Source organism: Lontra canadensis, unplaced genomic scaffold (assembly GCF_010015895.1).
Source record: "Lontra canadensis isolate GAN:19392208 unplaced genomic scaffold, GSC_riverotter_1.0 scaffold121, whole genome shotgun sequence".
NCBI classification, from domain to species: Eukaryota; Metazoa; Chordata; class Mammalia; order Carnivora; family Mustelidae; genus Lontra; species Lontra canadensis.
In genome coordinates, this window is record NW_022631115.1 from 2,818,573 (window position 1) to 2,831,059 (window position 12,487).

The following is a 12,487-nucleotide window of genomic DNA, read 5'->3' on the forward strand; positions in this document are numbered from 1 at the left end:
CAGGTGTTGGTGAGAATATGGAGAAATTGGAATCCTTAGGTATTGCTATTGGGAATGTAAACTGATGGAAGACACTACAGCAAACAGTTTGGTGGTTCCTGAAAAAGTTAAACATATAAGGACAATATGACCCAGCAATTTCACTCCTAGATATATACCCCCCAAAAATTGAAAAGAGGGACTCAGGTGGATTCTTGTACATTGATATTCATTGCAACATTATTCACGATAGCTAAAAGGTGGAAGCAATTCAAGTGCCCACAACAGAAAAATAGGCAAACAAAATAGGGTACATATATAATGGAATATTATTCAACCATGGAAAGAATGAAGTTATATTACATGGGTAAACCTTAAAGACATGACACTGAATTAAATGTCAAACATTAAGGGACAAATATTGTATGATTCCATTTATATGAAATGCCTACAATAAGCAAGTTCACAGAGACAGAAAATAGATTTAGAGATTTACAGGAGCTAATGCAGAGGGGTGGTAGGTTATTGCTTAATGGGTCTGGAATTTCTGTTTCAGTTACTGAAAACTTTTGGAACTTGATAATGGTGATGGTTGTACAACATTGTGAATGTCCTTAGTGCCACAAAATTATACACTTAAATATTGTTAAAATGGCAAATTTTATGTTTATATAAATTTTTAAACAATTTTTTAAAAAGCCTTTTAAGAAGTTAGTAGATGGCTATAATGGGAACTAGCTTGATGTGTTCAAGACACAATAAGACGGGTACAAGTGGAATATGATAATAACACAAACAGTGTTAGGGACTAAGTTGCAGATGAAGCCAAGGATGATGTCATGAAGGATCCTGAGGCCAAATTAGAGGTCCTTATTTGATTATAAATGCAGTGGACAGCAATGAAATTTTAAACAAGGGAAATAATCTGATATATGTTATAAAAAGATCACTCTGCCAATTGGACAAAGAATACAACAGGGCAAAGAATGGAGGGAATGATCAATAATAATGAAATGTATGTACACAAAGCATAATTCATAAGAGCCCTAAAGTGGAAACAACTGAAATGTCCATCAACAGATTAATAAATATATAAAAATTGGTGTATCCATAAAATAGAATATTACTCAGCCATAAAAAGGAGTTAATTCTATAACATGAATTACAGATATTTTGCTTTATAGATATTATGCTAAGAAAAGCCAGTCATAAAAGGCCATAAATCCGGGGCACCTGGGTGGCTCAGTGGGTTAAAGCCTCTGCCTTCAGCTCAGATCATGATCTCAGGGTCCTGGGATCAAGCCCTGCATTGGGCTCTCTGCTCAGTGGGGAGCCTGCTTCCCCTCTCTCTCTGCCTGCCTCTCTGCCTACTTGTGATCTCTGTCAAATAAATAAATAAAATCTTAAAAAAAAAAAGCCATAAACCCTATGATTTCATTTATACAACATATACAGAATAGGAAAATTCATAGAATCAGAAAATAAGTGGGTGGTTTCTAGTGACTGGTGGTTGGGAAGAAATGGAATGTAACTGCTAATGAATATGGTGTTTCTTTGAGAATGATGAAAATGTTCTGGAATTAGATAGTTGTAATGGCTACACAATTTTGTGAATGTATTGAATCCTACACTTTAAAACAGTTAATATTATGGTGTGTAAACTACGTCTCAGTTAAAAAGAGAAAGACAGGAATGACACCAAAGGGACAAATGAAGAAAGAATTTTCTACTGTACCCTCTGAATTCCCTTGGCATTTCTTTTTTTTTTTTTTGACATATTTTTTAGTTAATTTTATTGGTTTCTCTGAGGATTACAATGAATACCTTAAATTATAATAATCTATTTTTCAGTAACATCAACTGAATTTCAATAATATATACAAACTTTGCTCCTTTCTTCCTCTTTCCCTTACTTCTCCTATGTGCTATGTTCATATAAAATTGTATCTTTATAGACACATGTCAAACTGAATTTGTAAATTTTTTGCATGCTAGTACTTTAAATCACATATGATACAAGTAGTTATAAATAGAAAATATATTTATATTTTTTCATATTCACTTTTGTAATTACCTTCACTACTATTATTCATTTCTTTGTTGGATTTGAGTTATTGTCTAGTATCCTGAAGTATTCCCCTTTGTGTTTGTTATAGGACAGGTATCCTTGTAACAAATTCTCTCAGTTTTTATTTATCAAGTAATGTCTAAATTTTCTTAATTTTTGAAGAATAATTCTGATGGCTGTATACCTTCAAGTTGACTATTGTTGTTTTTTGGGGTTTTATTTATTTATTTTATTTCTTTTTTAGTATTTTAAATCTATCATCCCACTCTCCTCTCTCTTTCACGGTTTCTGACAAGAAACCTTAGTTATGAATATTACTGGGGAACTCTTGTATGCACTTCTGTCTTTCTACTTTCAAGTTTCTCTTTATCTTTGTATATCAACTTCTTGATTATGATGTGTTTAGGTGTGTGATTTTCTTTGAATTATACTAACTAGAGTTTGTTGAGCTCCTTGGATGTGTAGCATTTTTTTTTCCTAATCAAGTTTTGAGAAGTTTTGGCCATTATTTCTTAAAATATTTTTTCCACTTTCTCACTCTCTCCTCTCCTTCTAGGACATCAATTTATGTGTATGTTGGTATGCTTGATGTTGTCTCACTGGACCATGAGGCACTCATTTCACTTATTTTTTTTTTCTGTCTCTCAAACTGACTATTAATTAATCTATCTTTACATTCATTCAGACTCAAATATTTTGTTGAGCCCTCCAGTGAATTTTTTGGTTCAATTACTGTATTTTCAAATGAGAACACGAATTCAAAAAGGTATATGCATCCTTATGTTTTTTGAAGCATTGTTTTTAAGAGCCAAGATATGGAAGCAAGTGGTGTCCATCAATAGATGAATAGATTTAAAAAATAATGTGATGTACATACAATGGACTACTACACATCTATAAAAAAGAATGAGATCTTGGGTTTTTTTAGTACCTTACTTGGACTTAATCTGAGACTTCTCTCTGCCCAGTGGTAGGCAGCCCCTGACATCTCTGTTTATTATTGTATTCTTTATCCTGGCTTTGTAGGGCTTAGCTTAGTAGTAGGTCAATGATTATTCAGTGGTTATGATAAAACAGCTCAAGCCCATTAGGTTTCTACTTTCTGTTGATAGATCTGTATGTGAATTGGGAAGCACATTCAGTGTTTGGAAGGCTTCAAGTCTGTCCCACTTTTTCCTTCCACCAGGTCTTTTCAGGAATTCCTTGAATTGATTATAGACTCTCAAATAGCCAGAAGTGTGTTGTGTGCTTGCCTCCCTCAGGTCTCTCCTTCCAAATATTTATCTCCTCATCAGTAAGGGATTTTTAGAGAGCAGAACTATTGCTTCTAATTGTGTATGGTTTTCTATTGGTGTATGGTCTTCAGAAATATTTTCCTATCAAAATTTCTGTCATTAATTACAATGATAAAGTACATTAGTTTCTCTTCTCTGCTCCAACTCAAATTAGTAACTTCTTCCAGCAAAGATCCTTGTTTTCATGACCAACATGTCTTGTTAACATTTTTTTTTTTTTAAAAGAGGGGAGAGAGAGTGAAAGAGAGAGCTGGGGAGGGGAGGCAAAGGGAGAGGAAGAGAATCTTAAGTAAGCTCCATGCCCAGCACAGAGGCTTTTAATATAAACTGTTATAGGCTAAATAAAGCAACATATAGGATACCATGGAAACAGCTCTCCTAGGTTACATGGGTGTCAAGAAAGCAACTCAAAGAAGATGGGACTGAGGGATAAATAGAAATTAACCACTCTGGAGGAGGGAAGAAAGGTAGAAGGCACTTCCAACCATGCTGGAGTAAACACGTAGAAAATCATTACCCCCCCCCCCAAGAAAAAAAACAAAAACAAAAACAAAAACAACTATGATATAAACAAAGTTGTCAAAAACTCCTTTACATTATCAGGGCTCCAGAAATTGACCAAAGATCAACAATGAATGGAAAACATTTATTCATAAGGAACTGTTGAAGTTCCATGAGTCTCCTATGTCTTTGTTCAGTTTTCCCTCCCTTCCCCAATGGTCCTCTGCACTATTCCTTATATTCCACATATGAGTGAAAGCATATGATAATTCTTTCTCTACCTGACTTATTTCACTTAGCGTAATCCCCTCCAGCTCCATCCATGTTGATGCAAATGGTGGGTGTTCATCCTTTCTAATGGCTGAGTAATATTCCATTGTATATATGAACCATATCTTCTTTATCCATTCATCCATTGAGGGACATCTCATCTCCTTCCACAGTTTGGCTATTGTGGACATTGCTGCTATGAACATTTGGGTGCATATGCCCCTTCTTTTCACTACATCTGTATCTTTGGGGTAAATACTCAGTAGTGCAATGGTTGGTCATAGGGTAGTTCTATTTTTTACATCTTGAGGAACCCCGTACTGTTTTCCAGAGTGGCTGTACCAGCTTGCATTCCCACCAACAGTGTAAGAGTGTTCCCCTTTCTCCACATCCTCGCCAACATTTGTTGTTCTCTGTCTTGTTAATTTTAGCCATTCTGACTGGTGTAAGGTGGTATCTCATTGTGGTTTTGATTTGTATTTCCCTAATGGCTAGTGATGTGGAGCATTTTTTCATGTGTATGTTGGCCATTTGTATGTCTTATTTAGAGAAATGTCTGTTCATGTCTTTTGAAGTGTTGAGTTTGATAAATACTTTATATATCTTGGCTACCAGCCCTTTATCTGATACATCATTTGCAAATATCTTTTCCCATTTCATGAGTTGCCTTTTAGTTTTGCGGACTGTTTCCTTTGTTGTGCAGAAGTTTTTTTATGTTGATGATGTCCCAAAAGTTCATTTTTGCTTTTGTTTCCCTTGCCTTTAGAGATGTGTTTGAAAGAAGTTGTTGTGGCTGATGTCGAAGAGATTGCTGCCTGTGTTCTTCTCTAGGATTTTGATGGATTCCTGTCTCACATTTAGGTCTTTCATCCATTTTGAGTTTATCTTTGTGGATGGTATAAAAGAATGGTCCAGTTTCATTCTTCTACATCTGGCTATTCAGAGTCTTGACTGGCTCCATACAAATTTAAGGATTGTTGTCTGTGAAAAAATGTCAATGGTATTTTGGTAGGGATTGCATTGAATGTGTAGATTGCTTTGGGCAGCAGAGATATTTTAACAATGTTTATTCTTCCACTTCATGAGCATGGCATGTTTTTACATCTCTTTGTGTCTTCCTCAATTTCTTTCATAAGTTTTCTGTAGTTTCTAGAGTATAGGTCCTCTTCTTCTTTGGTTAGTTTTGTTCCTAGGTATCTTATGGTTTTGGCTTCTATTATAAATGGGCTCAATTCCTTAATTTCTCTTTCTTCAGTCACATTGTTAGTGTATAGAAATGTAACTGATTTCTGTGTATTGTTTTTGTACCCTGCTCCATTGCTCAATTGCTGTTTGAGTTCTAGTAACTTGGGAGTTGAGTCTTTTGGGTTTTCCACATAAAGCATCATGTCATCTGCAAACAGAAAGAGTTTGACCTCTTTGCCAGTTCAAATACATTTTATTTCTTTTTGTTGTCTGATTGCTGAGGCTAGGACTTCTAATACTATGCTGAATAAAAGTGGTGAGAGTGGGTATCCCTGCCATGTTTTTGACCTTAAGGGAAAAGTTCTTAGTTTTCCCCATTAAGAATGATATTTGCTGTGGGCTTCTCATACATGGCTTTTATGATATTGAGGTATCTTCCCTCAATCCCTATATTTTGAAGAGTTTACATCAAGAAAGGATGCTGTATTTTGTCAAATGCTTTTTCTGCATCTATTATATGGATATATTCTGATCCTTATATGGATCATATGATGGTTTACTCTCTTAAGGCAAAAACTTGGGTCTTAAATTTTAATTCTTTTTGATAGAATAGTAGCTTGGGTTATTAGAAACAAGTTTTTTCTTTATTGACTTAGACTACTTTTTATTTTGGTGTCTGTGTGGTGAATTTATTAACAATTGTGTCTAATATCTGCCTAAATGCTCTAATTCAGTTATCCTCAAATATGCAAAATCAGAGAAAGCATGTTTATATGCACATTGCACATAATTTTAGCAATTACAAATTTATTATTTTGACAGAAAATTAGTATTTTTCACTGTTTTATCTATGTGTGATTGACATCAACATATATTATTGAATTCCAATTCAAGAGATGGCACATCAGATATTAGCTAAATAACAAACTAGCTGCCTTCAAAATAAAAGTAGATAGAGTAAGTTAAAATCTGTAATTTGATATTGCCATTAACATAAGATAAATCCTTGAATAAATGTTATTCTATGGGGGGTGTAATAGGAAAAGAATTATAAGAAGGAAAATATGGTCACTTTTACCTTTCCGCCTTACTGATGGCCTGAGATCTGAGGTTCTACTGCGTGAGTTTAGGTAATGACTCTTCATTTGCTAGTTAGAGGATGTTGGGCAAGTAACTTAATCTTAACCTTTCCAAACCTCAGTTTTGGCATCAGTAAAAAGGGAACAATAGAAGCTAGAGAACTGTCTGGCATTCAGAAACACCAACAGATGTTAGTTGTTATTATTACTACAATTACTATTATCATTATGGTCATTCTTACAGGCAAGCAGCAATGAAGAATGTCTCACGTTAGGGAAACAAAAAATTTCAGGTACATATGCCTTGAAAAATAATACTTTACATCAAGGAAGTAGATTGATTCTTTTTAAGTTAAATAAATCCAGGTATGTCAATCCAATAAAGGTACTGAGCATAATGCTGAGGAGAATAAACACACATCTTAAAAGCAATAAACATTTTCAATTCGCTGAATTTAAATGCCAGTTAAATTACTACACAGTGTACCGTTTACCAAAAGACATTCTGCCTAGAAGATGATTAAGTCTTTAAATGTGGATAAAGTATTTTCTCTTTCCCTGGTAATAACACTATAATAACTTGCATATCAGAAGTAGCATTAAGACAAACATGGTATAAGTCCGAAATCCTGCAGTAGCTTAAACAAGTTTCTCTCTTCCTCCTCCCTTCCTCCTTCTCTGTCTCTCTCTTTCTCTCTCTCTCGAAGGAAAGAGATTTCCTTCAAGGTAATTTGTTCTCCAGCAGGTATTACACCTAGAGTAAACAGGTGGCACCACAGTGCTATGAGGTTATCAAGTCCTTGCATAACCCCCAAGACTAGGGAGCTTCCTTCCACAGAATGCTGCTGGGGATCACAAGATACTGCTCTGACATGCTGTTACCGGAGCTATGTGAAGCACTTTTAAAGAACAGTATCAAAGCTGTTCAGCCTTTTAAGTGCTTCACCATTATTCCCAGCAATGCCTCTTTTAATGAAGGTTTTTATATAGACAATGAAAACAATGTGAAAGACAAAAACCTACTATTTCCTAGAAAGCTATTAGAAAAGACCTTCAGTTTTGGGGAAGACCATAATGGTTCTTTTTCTTTTTTTCTCTAGAAATTATTGGTCTAAAAATGACCAAAAAGAAAAAGATGGAGAAATGAACTGTTCATACTCTATCTGCCTATTTATACCTAGAAAAGTTGTCTACTTCCCATATTCTAAATAAATTACTGGGCATATTTTATGGCCTCTCTTTTGAAAATAGGCTTTCTTTTCCCTCAAGCTGAATAACTTCTTTTAATATCTTTAATGGGCATGGATAATTTAGAGATGATAAGAACGATACTTTTATCCAGAACAATGTGTGTGTGTGTGTATGTATATGTATATGTATGTATGTATACATACATATGCATATATGTATGTGTATATATATATGCGTGTGTGTGTGTATATACACACACACACGCATATATATATTTCACCCCAACAAGTCAGCACTCAATGTATGTGGTCCAAATCTTTCAGAGACTTACCTGGCATATGAATTTGTGCACAGCATTTATATCATGAATAGCACCATATGGTATGAATATGCCTAAACTTAATTGTAATAAAAGCTGACCAAATTAGGAATAACGTTGACACTTGTGTAGCAGCAGTCTGTACATTAAAGGAAATTACCAGGTGCCTGGGTGGCTCAGTGGGTTAAAGCCTCTGCCTTTGGCTCAGATCATGATCCCAGGGTCCTGGCATTGAGTCCCGCATGGGGCTCTCTGCTCAGCAGGGAGCCTGCTTCCTCCTCTTTCTCTGCCTGCCTCTCTGCCTACTTATAATCTCTGTCGGTCAAATAAATAAATAAAAATAAATAAATAAGTAAAGGCAATTACCAAACAGAATAGAAAGAGTAGGTTAAAGAGTGACTTCAGGGTGCTAAATAATCAGCTCTTGATAGCTTGTTTTGCTTGATGTCAAAATCAGATAATTGACGGTGATCGCTGTCAGATTAAACCTTATAAGCATATTTTGAGCTTTTACACGGATAAATTTCATACTGCATCTTAGTAGTGAAAGGGATCAGAATATGTCACCCCAAAATATGCCATTTTGGCATAGTGATTATTTTGAGCTGAAGGCAATTGAGAAGTAGCAGACTTAGGAAGAACTGTCCTCCTTTCTACCCTCCCCCTTTCTGCATGAAAGCAGGGCACACATTTCCATTTGCAAAGGGAACTCTCCAGTACTGGAAGATAACTGTTGATCAAAAGTGATGACTTATTTCCATAAACAAACCTTACTAAATAAGGCTTATCTTTCATTAGTTCCCCCCTATATTTACCTTCCCTCAATTTACCACACTTAAATGCCAAAACCTCTCTTTGGTCTTTACAAAAGCTTTTTCTCCTCTGCAGTTGCTAAATATAGCCCCCTTAAAAATATCAGACAATTACAATTCTACATGTCTCCCTTCTTTCTGTCTGTATTCTTTATTTTATAATTCTTTCTCTTTGTGTCTTTCCCCTTAAAAAAAATCACAGTTATAAAAGTTGTAATTCTCAGGGTGCCTGGGTGGCTCAGTGGGTTAAAGCCTCTGCCTTCGGCTCAGGGCATGATCCCAGCGTCCCGGGATCGAGCCCCACATTGGGCTCTCTGCTCTGCAAGGAGCCTGCTTCCCTTCTTCTCTCTCTGCCTGCCTCTCTGCCTCCTGTGATTTCTGTCTGTCAAATAAATAAATAAAATCTTAAAAAAAAAAGGTTGTAATTCTGGCTAAAGTTGTTGGTGTAAGATAATTTTAAAAAGGGGGGACACCAGGGGGCTTACTTGGTTAAGAGTCCAACTGTTGACCTTGACTCAGGTCATAATCTCAGAGTGGTGAAATCTAGCCCCACATCCTGCTCCATGTTCAGCGGGGCGTCGCCTGGAGATTCTCTCTCTCTCTCATCCCGCTCCAAAAAAATAATTAATTAAAAAAAGAAAGAAAAAGCTTTTTAAATAAATATACTGATATGATCATTTATTTTGGGTAAAAAAAGATAACTTGGGCTGGAACTCATGAAAATTAAAAACAAAGCGATAAAAGTAGTTTTCCTTTCTCTCCTAGTTTATATAAAGGCACAATAGAATAAATGCATTACAAGTTTGGTGAAGACAGAAAATGTAAATGTTTTTGAAAATTAGGCAGCATTTTATAGAAGAAAGTCAAATAGAGAAAAGGGGGTTATCTTTTTTTTAGGAACTAAAGTTGTTTTGCTTTGTTTTTGCTTATTCTATTGTGGTACCAAGACATTTTACCATTTTAACCATTTTTAAATGTATAATTCAGTGGCATGAGCCCCACTCACGTTGCACAACTATCAGCATCACCAGCTTCAGTTCTTTTTCTTCTTTCTACTGTAACTCTGTACCCATTAGACAATAACTCCTAACACTCCTCCTCCCCACAACTGTGCTCCTAGGAATGTGTCTATTCCAGGTACTTCATATAAGAAATACGGTTGGGGGGGCTGTTTGTTTTTCATTCATTTATTTGAGAGAGAGAGAGAGAATGCAAGAAAAGGGGGAAGGGCAGAGTGAGAGGGAAAGAGAGAAGAAGACTCACTTCTGAGCACTGAACCTGATTTGGGGTTTAATCTCACAACCTTGAGATCATGACCTGAGCCAAAATCAAGAATCAGATATTTAACTGACTGAGCCACACAGGCACCCCAGAAAATAAGCTTTTATTACATCATTTTATGAAGACATTTTCCTGCATAAGATGATTTTAGGACTGATAACAGGATGTCCTATTTTCATGAGGACCATATTGAATAGAATGGAATGGGACTTTTATGTTAAAAGGGGAATGGAAAATATGTTATACCTAGCTAACGGCCATTAAAAATGAAAAAAAAAAAAAAAAAAAAAAAGCAAAGCCAAATAATTACAGCAAAATTGGTTCTACACTGTTGCAGGGAATGTAGGATTCCCCAGTTCTTCATGGAGAATTTTCAAGGCTTGAAGTTTCACAGAGGCTATGATAGTCTTCTCCTCAGCATTATTCATGTATGTCTCATTGTTTCTCAGTTAAGCCATTGCTAGGATGCTTTACTGGAAATTTTCTATCTGCTTTTCTATCTGCTTTCTATATTTTAACCATCTCTTACAAAAGAGATTTGGTGGCAATTGTGGACAAAAGCAAAGCAAGAAACGTGCAGCCACACAGGAGGCTGCTACCAATAGTCAATGCAGGCAAACTTAAAGGCCTTTCCAAGGGTAACAACTAGGAGGGATAAGTGATCAATTTGGAAAAAAATATCCAATATGTTTCAAATCCATGCCAACCAGAGCAATAAGGCAAAAGACCATGTTTAGTTATTATCACATTACTGGTTACTTATATTTAAGAGAATGAGATGTATACCTAAGTATACATTAGAATTATGTTCAGTTGCATTGTTGGCTCTGGTTACATTGAGGCTTACGTTACTACCTCTTGTGTTTATCCATTTGAAATAGTATGTTTCTTTATATGTTGCACTTCAAAGTAAAATGTGCACTCTGATTTATATAATTCCATATTTTGAAAGAAAATACTCAGGTTTATTTGTAAAATTAATTACTATTTTTAAAATTTTATTTAAATAACTGTAAGATACAATCAGAAGAGGAATATACATGTTATCAAAAAAGTTTTGCTATGAATTGTTAGGGAGGAAAAATTTTCCTTTATCATTTAGGGACTCTTCTGGCTAATCCGAAAAATAAATTGACATGAGAAAGATTAATTTTTTTATGTATGGAAACCCCAAATATATGAGAGGTTTAAAGACAGAAAGTTAAAATGAAGTATGTATGTCATCCTGAGCTAAAGAATAGAATAGGGGGCTGGGACTTCAGAGGGAAGGAGGACAATTCACAGGGAAATAAGTGAAGGGCAGATATTTGGTAGTAATGTATTTGCTTTACCAGATAGATGGAACACTTGGAAAAAAAAAATTATCCCTGGCCAAAACTCATTCTGGGAAAGAACCTCAATTTATATTTTTCTAGATAGTTAAGGGAGTGGAAAATTCTCTCCTGGGCCTGCAGGGTCTCAATTGCCTTCAACTCAAAATAGTCTATGTGCTAAAGTGACACATTTTGGGGTGACTTGTTCTGAATCCCTTTGAGGTATATAAACATGATATAAATATTTTTGCAAAAGGCAGAATGCTAAGATGACTAGATACATCTTTTCTTCCTTTTAATACAGGCAAAATAAGTTTATCTTAGCTAAATATATGTGGACATATATGCCAACATTATAAAACCAAATCCATTAATCTAGTCAATTCATAAAAGTCACATTATTTTAATTCTCTTTGGTGTCACTGTTACACTTGTTGTGTAACAACACAACACACAGCTGTGACCCCAAGATCATGACCTGAGGCAAAACCAAGATTCAGATGTTTAACTTACTGAGCCACCCAGACATCCCACCAATAAGATTTCTTTATGAATTTTTTTTTTCTAGGGGCACCTGGGTGGCTCAGTGGGTTGAGCCTCTGTCTTCAGCTCAGGTCATGATCTCGAGGGGTCCTGGGATAGAGCCCCACATCTGGCTCTCTGCTCAGCAGGAAGCCTGCTTCCCCCTCTCTCTGCCTGCTGTTCTGCCTACGTGTGATCTCTCTCTGTCAGATAAATAAATAAAATTTATTTTAAAAAATTTCTCTAAGTAGAATATATGTAGGCAAAACAGTAAATATTTAGTACGTTGAACAAAATTTTCTTTAACTTATGTAAAATATTAAAGGATTCAAAATTTTAGAAATGTATATAAAGTTAAAATCCTCAGCATTAATACAGCATCCTTGTAAAATGTTTTGGTTTTATTTGTTTTTAAGACATTAACTGATCCATGTCATGTTCATTAAAAGTAGATTTTTAAAAAATGTCCTAAAATTTTCATTATTATACCACTAAATTGTCACAAAATATTCTCTAAAAATTTGATAGCTTTATGATTGGAGACAGAAAGCTATGTCAGATATGATATTTTGATGGATTTTGATAAGATACAATTAACTTATTGCATTTCCCAGACATTGAGAAATATCTCCACCCTAATTCTTATTTTGGGCAGAGATTCTTTCAAAAACA